The sequence below is a fragment of the Lactuca saligna genome, chromosome 5, assembly GCF_052625555.1.
Source record: "Lactuca saligna cultivar CGN05327 chromosome 5, ASM5262555v1, whole genome shotgun sequence".
Classification (NCBI taxonomy): Eukaryota; Viridiplantae; Streptophyta; class Magnoliopsida; order Asterales; family Asteraceae; genus Lactuca; species Lactuca saligna.
In genome coordinates, this window is record NC_136421.1 from 61,960,319 (window position 1) to 61,971,697 (window position 11,379).

At 36.9% G+C, this 11,379-nt stretch overlaps 1 pseudogene; it reads right to left on the reverse strand.

Annotated features, from left to right (window-relative positions):
* Window positions 1-435: 435 nt before the first annotated feature.
* On the reverse strand, window positions 436-1,355 carry LOC145045349 (E3 ubiquitin-protein ligase AIP2 pseudogene; annotated as a pseudogene).
* Between the last annotated feature and the right edge of the window lie 10,024 nt (window positions 1,356-11,379).

Below are 11,379 nucleotides of genomic sequence, written 5' to 3' on the forward strand. Positions count from 1 at the left end.
CATGTTTTGTCAATTGAGTAAAAAATAAGTGTGTTATAACAATATCAAACATGAATTGATAGCAATGTGTGCTTGAAATAGTACAATTAAAAGAATAGAAACATTTACTAAAATGTTATAAATACATATATTTAATAAACTCCAACTTAGCCAAGATCTCATTTGTAATAACAATAACCGGAAGATTTCCAACCACCTCTTTACTTACTGGTGGTGCTCTCGCTGTTGAATCCCCTTTTTGGAAACTGTATATAAACATCAATAAAAATTACTATTATTCCCCTCCCCTGGACCAGACACAACATAAGAGCTGTATACTTCGTTTGTCATGCATTGGACTAGGACTAAGACTGATATCAACCGGACAAAATTTGTAACTTTTTGTCCTACTGAAAAAGATGGAACAAGGTGAGATAGGGACTCGCTCCCGATATCTCATATGTTGGGCATAAGCTCTTAAAGTCTATCGATGAGCTCTTGTGGGAGATTGATGGGCCCATCTGACGTGTTGTTTTCAGATGTTTTAGCTTGAGACATTGTAGCAGCAAGGGTAGTCATCAGATTTGATTAAACCAACCACTAAGGTTGTAGGGGCTCTTGGTCCACAGTTAAATGTTCTTCAAACAAATACCCTGCAATAAATGACCGTTTTACCCTTTCTTAGAAGTGACCAATCTATATACAATTTATGAAGAACCACTTAACTATGCAACTCTTCAGATGTTGCTTTTCAGAAGATTCAGATACCATTTGTTCAGCTTCTAGAAAGAGCCCTAATCCAGCATTCCAAAATCCAGGTGAGGTGTATCTTATCTTTAATATGGTTGCAACACGAGATATAACTGTGAAAAACTGTGGCATCCATAACTGTTTTATAATTAATAGATCAAAAGCTATGAAAGATTTATTATTTCAATCCATTGATTATATTCGATTAAAGGCCTAAAGTTCTTAAACCTTTTCCTAAGGGTAACTTGATCATCAACCCTTGATTACAATTAAAGTGAATTGAAGGTTCATGTAGTGATCATTCGTTCATAGTTCATACTCATGTCATGGAGCTTAATCATGATCGAACATTGTAATACTGTTTTATAATTGATTTGTGTAGATTTCAAACGCAAAGTCGTTACTTCGTTAAAAAAAATTACAACAAACAAAAAGGAAAATAATAAAGAGGAACCCCGATCATTATCTATATATCATGTCAGCTAAAATCCACGCAATTTCAAAATAAACAGACAAAAATAAAATAACGATAATAGATACTGATCTGCATAAGAAATGTTTAATGTTTAACTTACCAATTTACAAAGAGAAGGGGAAGCAGAAGGGTAAAATTAATGGAGAAGAGATCACTTCTATCATTGTGGGTCGACCTCCACAGTAATGCTGGTGGGCGCTGCCTCCTCCCCTCACCGATCTTGTTCTTTCTCCTTTTAAATCTATTTCTTTCTTTCTTGATTTCTTTTGTTTCCTCACCCTCTCTTATCTTAATCTGATCACTCCTATCTTTTTCCTACTGAATTTAGCGAACAAACACTCTCAATTAGTGGCGGTGTATGCTGTCGAATATAACGGGAAAATGAATTTGGGGATAGCTGATGTCTTATGCTTAAATTTTAGTTTCAATGTCTTTTAAATTAACCACCTAAAAAGGGTTAAATAAGGTTATATATATATATATATATATGTGTGTGTGTGTGTGTGTGTGTTTATGTCATACGAATTATGGCTTAATGATTATACGTGATGGCTTATGACTTATGACGTATGACTTATGATGTATGTTTTAATACAGATAAGTTATGGTTTAATACATATAAGTTAGGGTTTATGGATTATGTATTATGGCTTATGTATTATGAATTATGATTTAGGTTAGCATAGGGCAGGCCAAATGGATAATGAGTTATGACAACAAAAGTTTAATCACAACATAAACTTTGAGAGTTTAAGAATTTTATTTTTTGTATTAATTTTCAAAATTAAATACCATAATTTTAAGTTTTAGAGTTTAAAAATTTTAGGTTTTAATAAATTTTCAAAATTAAACTTGATAATTTTAGGTTGTCGCTCCCATTTTCATTTCCCCCTTCCCAGTTTCAATTTTCCCTATTTCTAAACCTAATTCCATTTTAAACACACCTGATACGCTCATCCCTCTCTTCCATACCATTTATCTTTTCTCTAACCTACGCCGACAACACATATTGTCGGTCCACATACCGTGACCTCGCTTCTCACACATCTGATTACAGATTGATCTTTGGATGAGTCGATTTCGACCTTTAAATGAGACAAGAAAAACCCAAGGACGATGAAGAGGAAGAGAAAGAAGTTTCCTTGCCACCAGAAGATGACGAGGAAGAAGAAGTACCTATGGAAGATGCGAAACCAATTGGTTACGTGGTTAGTGTTGGAATAGTGTCTAAGGCTGCAACTATATTAGGCAAGTATTTGATCCGATTGTGCATGGTCCTTTTGGGTTGCCTTCACCATAGCAACTTGATAGGATGATTTATTAAGAGAGAGTAAATATTATTGGTATATTATGAGAATAATATAAAGAATAATATATTAATATAAGTCTTAGAATTAATTGGAATTAATTTGGTGACTTAAAGAGATTAATTAAATAAGAGGGTATAAACTGTCAATTGTTTGATTGTTAAACTTTAGACTGTAAATCCTTATGGAAGATAGGTTGGACGATTTCTAGGGCTTGGATAAGCCAAAATCGTCCAAAGGGTATCTAAGGTAAGGATATGGATTAACTTAAAGTCTAAGTTATCCAATTAGGGTTTAAGCTGTAACCCTTAAGGAGTCTACAAGTATAAATAGACCCTATGGGATAGAGAATTCGGTATCCCATCTAAAGTAGAGAGACTCTGGCCGAATTCCTCCCCTATGCTCTCTCCCAAATCATCCTCCTTGCTATTTGGTATTTGTAAGCCATTAGAGGAGTGACAATTGTGACTCTAGAAGCTCTAGGACAACAAGATCAACAAGGAATTCAAAGGTATGATTCTAGATCTGTTTCAATATTGTTATTACACCTAAATAGTCATTAGAAGTCTTGGATTCAAAGCATGTTTGATTAGAAAGCCTAGATCCAAGCATTAGGGTTTTGCATGCGCACATATGAAAGTTCTTATGGCTAAAACCCATCAGTGGTATCAGAGCCTAGCTTGGTTTTCATTGAATTGTTGCTTAATTGTATGAAACTAAACTGAAAAATTCGATTTTTATGTTTCTGAGTCATGGACTCGGCGAGTTCCAAAGTGGACTCGGCGAGTAGGCCTGACTCGGCGAGTCCCTTTGTGTACTCGGCGAGTCCGAGCGTTTGGATTAGCCAAAAACGGGATTTTTTCATATTTATCTTATGGAAACTTACCTTAATCATATTAGATCAACCCTAATCCGATTTTGTGATATATATGACTATATTTTTGATCTAATTGAAGATAATTATCAATTAATAAAATATTTGATTTCCATATATGATAATTATTAATCAAATATAGATAATTATGTGATTTAGATTATTTGTTATTTGATCCTTTATGTTTTAAATGTTTAAAAGTTGTCCTCAAGTTTTGAAATTTATGATTCGTGATTAAAAGTTTAATTTAGACAATTTGAATTTCAAACCCTAGAATTTTACAAGTTTAAAATACAACCATATACTAATATAATATTACAAGATTAATATATATATATATATATATATATATATATATATATATATATATATATATATATATATATATAACTTAAATGCTAGTTTTACTGTTAGTAGGCCTCATTCACGAAGCCGGTCTATAAGGTGGGTATAAGGTTGCGGCCTATAAAATGGCGCTTAATGGTGTACATTCACACCCACCACTCGCTTGATTGGTGGAGGGTCGTTAGCCGAACGGGTAGGATAGGGCAACCTCATCCTCTCATTAAAAGTATGATAAGAAATACAAAGTAACTAAATGTTTTATTAAAATTTCCCAATCTTAGTTACTTTAGGAGAAGTGAATTGATGCAATCCCATGAAATTACACTTTGCACCTTGCTAAGAAGTTAGTGGAGCGTGTGTGGTTTACCGGCACACTAATTGGTTCTAAGCGAAGGTGGCAAAGGGTGATTCATTGTTTATCATAGTTCGATGGAGCGTGTGTGGTTTACCGACACATCGAATAGGTGATCGTTATAATGAAGGCACCATGTTAATTTGCATGGTAATTCACACCCGCTTTGTGATCCTCGGTATCCCAATCACAAACAAGAGGGGCATATCGAGATTTAAACATGCCATTGAAAAGTTTCAATGAATCTCATCCGAACCTAGGAATTCTCAATACATTTAGAACTTAAAGTTATGTTTTTCATGGTGGAGAATTAGTGAATCGTCATTAACGTACCTTCAAATTGTTTGCATGTTAGATTACGACATGCCTTTTCTAATGTGTAAATATTGTTGTTGGATCCTAGCCCTAATTTCTATTGGGTGAATATTAGGGATTCATATTCTAATCTATCTTTGTCCTTTCTATTTGTAGATGTCGAACGCTAACAATGCTGCTGCGAGTTCTTTCACTTTGATGAGCGTTTGTCAAAAGGTCACCTTTGATTGAATGAACTTTAGCGAATGGATAAGATACATTCGCACGATTGCTCGCTATGAGGATAAGGAGTATGTCCTCGATGAGAAGCTCAAGAAAATCAACCTCGAAATCGCTACTCCTGTCGAAATCACCGCTTTCGAAACTCACGAGCGTGATGCAACGAAAGTGCATTGCATCATGATCGCGACTATGAACTCCGAATTCCAAAAGTCCTACGAGGACATGTATCCGTACGAAATGCATCAAGACTTATTGGAGAGATACCATCAAAACGCAAGACAAGAGCGTTATGAGATTTTCACGAACATGATTTCCGCTAAGATGGGTCATGGAGAGTCTCTTACCGTGCACTTGCAAAAGATGCAAAGGTATGTCGACCGCCTTCGCAAGTTAAATGTTGACTTTGGGGAAGACTTGGTGATCGACATGGTGCTTCACTCTTTTCCTCCGAGCTAAAATCAATTTAGGATGACCTATCACATGAACAAAGAAGAGGTCACCCTAAGCAAACTCCAAGGTCTCTTGAGGGTCGCTGAGAGCAACTTAAAGGACAAGTCTGTTGCACCAACTCCCAATCCGCCCGCTGCTCCTGTCTTGGCAATTGGACAAGGAAAGGGAAAGAAGAGGAAGGCTTCGTCAAAGAACCATCGGAATGTGAAAGCCCGAGATGGTGCCTCTTCTAGTGGGACCAAAGTTGATCCCGCTAAGCCCTGCTTTAGTCCGAAGGAGGCAGAGTGCCACCACTGCCACAAGATAGGACATTGGAAGAGAAGCTGCCGGAGTACCTGCAAGCCATCAAGGAAGGAAAGATCAAGCCATCTTTCGCAGGTATATATACAATTAAATCTAATGATTCCCACAATACTTCTTGGGTTCTTGATACCAGTTGTGGTTACCACATTTGTTCTAATGTGCAGGGACTAAGAAGAAGTAGAGACATGGAGCATGGAAGAATAAATCTAATCATGGGGAACAGAAGATCGTCGCCTGTGACCAAGATTGGAGTGTATTCTTTAGTGCTTAGGAATAGTTTATCTTTAGATTTGAACAATTGTTGCTATTCGCCAGAAATGGTTAGAAACATCATTTCTTTTCATGGTTTATTCAGACAAGGTTTTAGATTTTCTTTTAATAATGAGAATGGTTCTACTTTAGCTTATCTAAATGGTGTCTTTTACTTTGAAGCTATACCATGTAATGGAATTTATGAAACTGTTATGATTGTTGATAACTTAGGAAATGATGTTTTGAACTTGGATTCTTCCAATAGTATGGATAAGGCATCCTTATGACATTGTCGTCTTGGATGTGTCAACAAGAAACGCATAGCCCAACTCCAAAAGGATGGAGTGTTGGAGTCATTCGACCTTAGGGAAGACGACACATGCGAATCTTGTTTACTTGGAAAGATGTCACACCCCAAAACCGAGAACGGGGGAAACGTTCTGGGGTGGAGGACGTCATGTACAGTATCACAACAATGTAAAGTAGTAAACAACCAACAACATCATCCATTGCATTAATAATATAATTATTATACAAATGTGTTTTGTCAAATTTTGATAAACACTAAAGCATAAATCAAAATGAAAGGTGGGTCTTCAACGAGCTCCATCTTCCCTAGTCCTTGCATCGGTACCTATCTATGATGACCTGAGGATACAGGTAATTTTGAAAGCGAGTATCAGCTTTAAAGATGGTGAGATCATAAGTATTTTAGTGTCTTAATTTGTATGTAAATACTTGTATGTATTCGAAATGTAAGCATTTGTATGTATACGAATTGTAAGTATTGAAAATGTTTGTAAAACAATTGTAAACGTTTGAAAACCCTAGAAATCCCTATGATTCCTATAAGTACAAAAGGAGTCTTCTACCAAGACTTAACTGTTCTCATGTAGTCTTCTACCAAGACCTAACTGTTCTGAATGTAGTCTTCTACCAAGACCTAACTGTAATAGTATCACCCTTTGGTACTAGGGCAAATAACAATCTTAATTAAAGACATCCGTAGATGTACATTTACCTCTGTTGCTAATAGCTAGGTATAGGAATAGTCAGTACCCAAAAGTATACATGTAATGGTATCAACCGTTGACATCCGTGGATGTGCTTTTACCTCTGTAGCTAACAGAGATTCTAGGAATGGTGAGTCCCACAATGTATCCTTGGGTACTAGGATATTAAACCCAATCTATCTCATCGATTGTGTGATTGAATCACAAGGTAAAGATAAGAATGAGGATTATATAACAGAATCTATACATATAAAATGTACTAGTAATTCCTGTAAGTGTACTCATGTACATGTGATCATGTAAACATATCTATGTAATAGTATAGTAATGTACTGTAATGTTCCACGTGTGCTAGCTGTAAAGTGTGATCTCTCTCTATCTAGCATGTATAGTAATGTACTCGTTCTAGTATCGTTGTATATGTTCTTCTCTAGTATAGTTGTATATGTTCTTCTCTAGTATAGTCGTATATGTTCCTCTCTAGTATAGTTGCATATGTTCTCATAGTAGTAAGTATTGACTCATGAATGAACTGACTCATAGTATGATATTGTGTTATAGTAATAGTTCTAGTATCTTCCTAAACTACCCACATGGTAGTTTACTTGTAATCTAACTGGTACGTATGGACATGGATGTATACCCTTGTTACCCAAGGGCATGGGATGAACTGGAAGGACCTTTATGACTATATATGTATATATTTTATATAACTAATATTTAAATGACCTTCAGACGAGTACCCGATATCCCACCAGACCACATCTCAAGCGCGAAAAGGAAATAGGGTGGATAGCCGTCCTAAGTCTTTTAAACATTACTTATATAATTATACATATAGAGGCATGCAATTTATAATATAAAAGCATAAATAAGTTTTGTAAAACATTTGAACATAATTATTATCTTAAGAAAATGTTGACTTGATGTCAATCTATAAAACAGTTTGAAGGTATGGGTTTGATAAAATAGTTTAGTATAAAGAAACATTTACTTGAAACACAATTGTAAATAACTTTGAAATGTAATATACAGAGTAAAATGTACAGAGAAATAAGGTGTTTAAACACATAAAGTGTTTATGAAAGACATTTGAAGGAAACTGTTTAGTAAAACGGCTAATGAGTAGCCAATCATTTGAATGCTATTTGTTAATCACATGTGATTGATATAATAACCAGCATTATTCTACTTGTATCCCCCCCCATAAAACATTTAAAGATGGTTTAAAACATTGATTAAGGGGTTATGAACTCACCTGTAGTGAATGGTTCTGGTGAAAACTTTCGATCAGTTGCTAAGTATCAAGTGGTGGCTTGAGTACACACGCGAATCCTATTTAGCATATATTGGCATATATATATATATATATATATATATATATATATATATATATATATATATATATATATATATATATATATATGAATATAATTAGTGTTATGAACGACTGAATAATGATTTTGGGACCACCTTACGGACTAGTAAACACTTATAATGAAGTGTTACAATCATACATGATTGTATGAGGGTTTATAAGGCTATACAAGAGGGTGTATGGCCAAAATACACACTATATGTGTGTGTGCGGCCAAGTGTGCTGCCAACACACATGTGCGGCCCTGTGTGCGGCCATGTGTGCTGCCAGATGGTGTGTGCTGCCATGTGTGCGGCCAGATGGTGTTTCTTGGTGTTATTGGTACCTTGTATGAAGATCTTCAAGGAGAATGGATGATACTTGAGAGGATTTTCGAGTTCTATAAATGAGATTTCAACTTTAGGAAAATTAAAAGATAAATCTGTAAACGTTAAGGGTCAACCCAGGAATGTAATGAACTGGGTCCCCAAATCTAAATGATTCCGCTCATTGTGTAGGAACAGTTGCGGAGGAATGTTGTCAGACCCTGGTATGTCGACAACGGCTGCTCCCGGCACATGACATGAGATATCTCCAAATTGCACAACATTCAGACCTTTAATGGTGGATATGTCTCCTTCGCGGGTGGAGTGGGCGGAAAAAATCACACAAAAAGGAACGATGACCAATGGAGTGCTTAGTTTTGAGAACGTCAACTACGCTCCTGAGTTGAAGCACAGTTTATTGAGTGTTTCTCAAATCTGCGACAAGGGTTATTCGATACACTTCACCGATAAGGAATGTCTAATCTTAAAGCCTAACATTGTCATCCCAGAGGAGTGGATTCTTGTCGAATCAAAGTGGGATGGGAATGTCTACATTATTGACATGAACAGCAACATACTTGATGAAGTCACTTGTCTCTTTTCAAAAGTCTCAGAATAAAACGCTATGTTGTGGCATCGTTGACTTAGCCATGCAAATGAAAAGAATCTGAACCGTCTTGCCAAAAACGAAATGGTTCATTGTTTACTCGTCAGAGACTTCATCACTTTTGAAAAATGTGTGTCATGTGCTAAAGGTAAACATCATCGAAAGCCACATTTGCCAAAGCAGGTCAAATCCATTAATCAAGTGCTCCAATTGTTGCACATGGACTTGTTTGGTCCGGTCAACCTCCTCAACATCAACCGACATTCGTACTGTCTTGTTGTGATAGATGACTTCTCTTACTGCATGTGCATCTTCTTTCTATCCAACAAAGCTGGGATCGCTGACCTTATCAAGAAGTTCATTGTAATGATCAAGAACCAAACCAACCACCGATTGAAAGTGCTACACACAGATAATGGAACAAAATTCAAGAATGTTGTTCTTGATCATTTTTGCACTGAGAAGGGTATTGTGCGTCAATTTAGTTCTGTTCGGACACCACAACAAAATGTGTTGCTGAGCGGAGGAATCAAACATTACAAGACACAACAAGGACGATGCTATGTGATTCCAAACTTCCAGTTTTCTTTTAGATAGAGGCGATCAACACTGATTTCTATGTTCAAAATTGTGTCTTGATCAACAAAGCCCAAATGAAAACTCCGTGTGAGATTCTATATGGACAAAATCCATCTGTCAGCCATTTCAGAATATTTGGTTTCCCTTGCACCCTTCTTCACTTGGAATCCAACCCAAAATTCAATGCAAAAGTTAATGACCGCTATTTTGTCAGATACACTGCTCGTACTGCTTACAGGGTATACAATAAGAAGACGAAGGAAATCGTCGAATCTTTGATGTTCGCTGGCTGGAAGAGAATGAAATGGACGCTAGGGTGGGTCCTGATTGGCTGTTTGACTATAGATCATTATTCAAATCTTTTAGTGTGTCTTCTGATAACCAAGCTAGGTCTACCTCTTGCTCGAAGAATATCATTGAAGATGATGATGAAGAGGTTGTTTACAAACTGCCATTGGTTTCTGCTACTGATCCCCCGGTGGAGTCATCTGTTCCAATCGCTTCTCCAGAGTCCACAACTCAACAATCTACTCCAGATACTGATGCTAACTCTAGTTGAAAGAGAGTTCACTCAAAATCTAATGGAACTTCTCTTCCCCTAACGAATCACTGATGAGTTTGTAGCAAATCCATCAAACAAAACTATTTCATCAACTTTGGATTCTTCACCAAATGAAGGAGCTATTAATATTCATCATCTTCCTGTTTCAAACAATGACATCAGTCAAGATATTTCCTCTCGTATACAGCGCGATCATCCGATCGAGAATGTCATTGGCCAGCTGGGTGACGGTGTTAGTACTAGAAGCCAGAGTGGAGATGTCAACACATGTCTCTATTCTTGTTTTATCTCTCAAATAGAGCCCAAGAACGTAGAAATGGCTTTGAATGACCGCAGTTGGGTGGATGCAATGCATGACGAGCTGAATCAATTCGAAAAGCTCGGGGTTTGGAAGTTGGTGGAATTACCTAAAGGAAAGAACTCTCTCGACACAAGATGGGTATTTTGGAATAAGCAGGATGATTCAGGTGTAATTGTTCGAAATAAGGCGAGATTGGTTGTCCGTGGGTTCAGACAGATAGAGGGTCTTGATTATACAGAAGTATATGCTCCGGTGGCTCACTTGGAGGCTATTCGTATCTTCCTAGCTTATGCCTCAAACATGAAATCCACTGTCTATCAAATGGATGTCAAGACGGCTTTCTTGTATCACAAGGTGAAGGAAGAGATTTATGTTGATCAACCTCCTAGGTTTGTCAGGTCGAAATTTCCCAACCATGTCTACAAGTTAGACAAGGCTCTATATGGGCAGCATCAAGCTCCTAGAGCTTGGTATGCTACTCTCACACAACACTTGCTCAATCATGGCTACTCACGCAACGCTAATGATTAAACCCTATTCATAAACCAAGTCGGTGCGGATCAGATTCTTGTACAAATCTATGTAGACGACGTCATTTTCCAGATAACGAGTCCATAACTGTGCAAGGAGTTCGAGGATGTTTTGAAAAAGTGGTTCGAGATAAGTTCGTTGGGTGAGATGACCATGTTTTTGGGGCTTCAGGTCCAACAAAGTTCAACTGAAATCCTACTCCATCAAGCCAAATATGTGGAGGATATGCTTGAGAAGTTCGGGTTCAGAGATGCCAAACCTGCCTTGACACCCATGGTTGATAGACCCCTGCTGACTCCTGATATTGAAGGCGAATCCGTCGATCAAACATACTATAGATCGATGATCGGTTCGCTGATGTATCTGACTGCAAGTCGCCCAGACATTATGTTTGCGGTCTGTCAATGCGCGCGTTATCAGACTAATCCTAAACTTTCACATCTTATTGTTGTCAAAAGAATTTTTTTTAGTATCTCAAA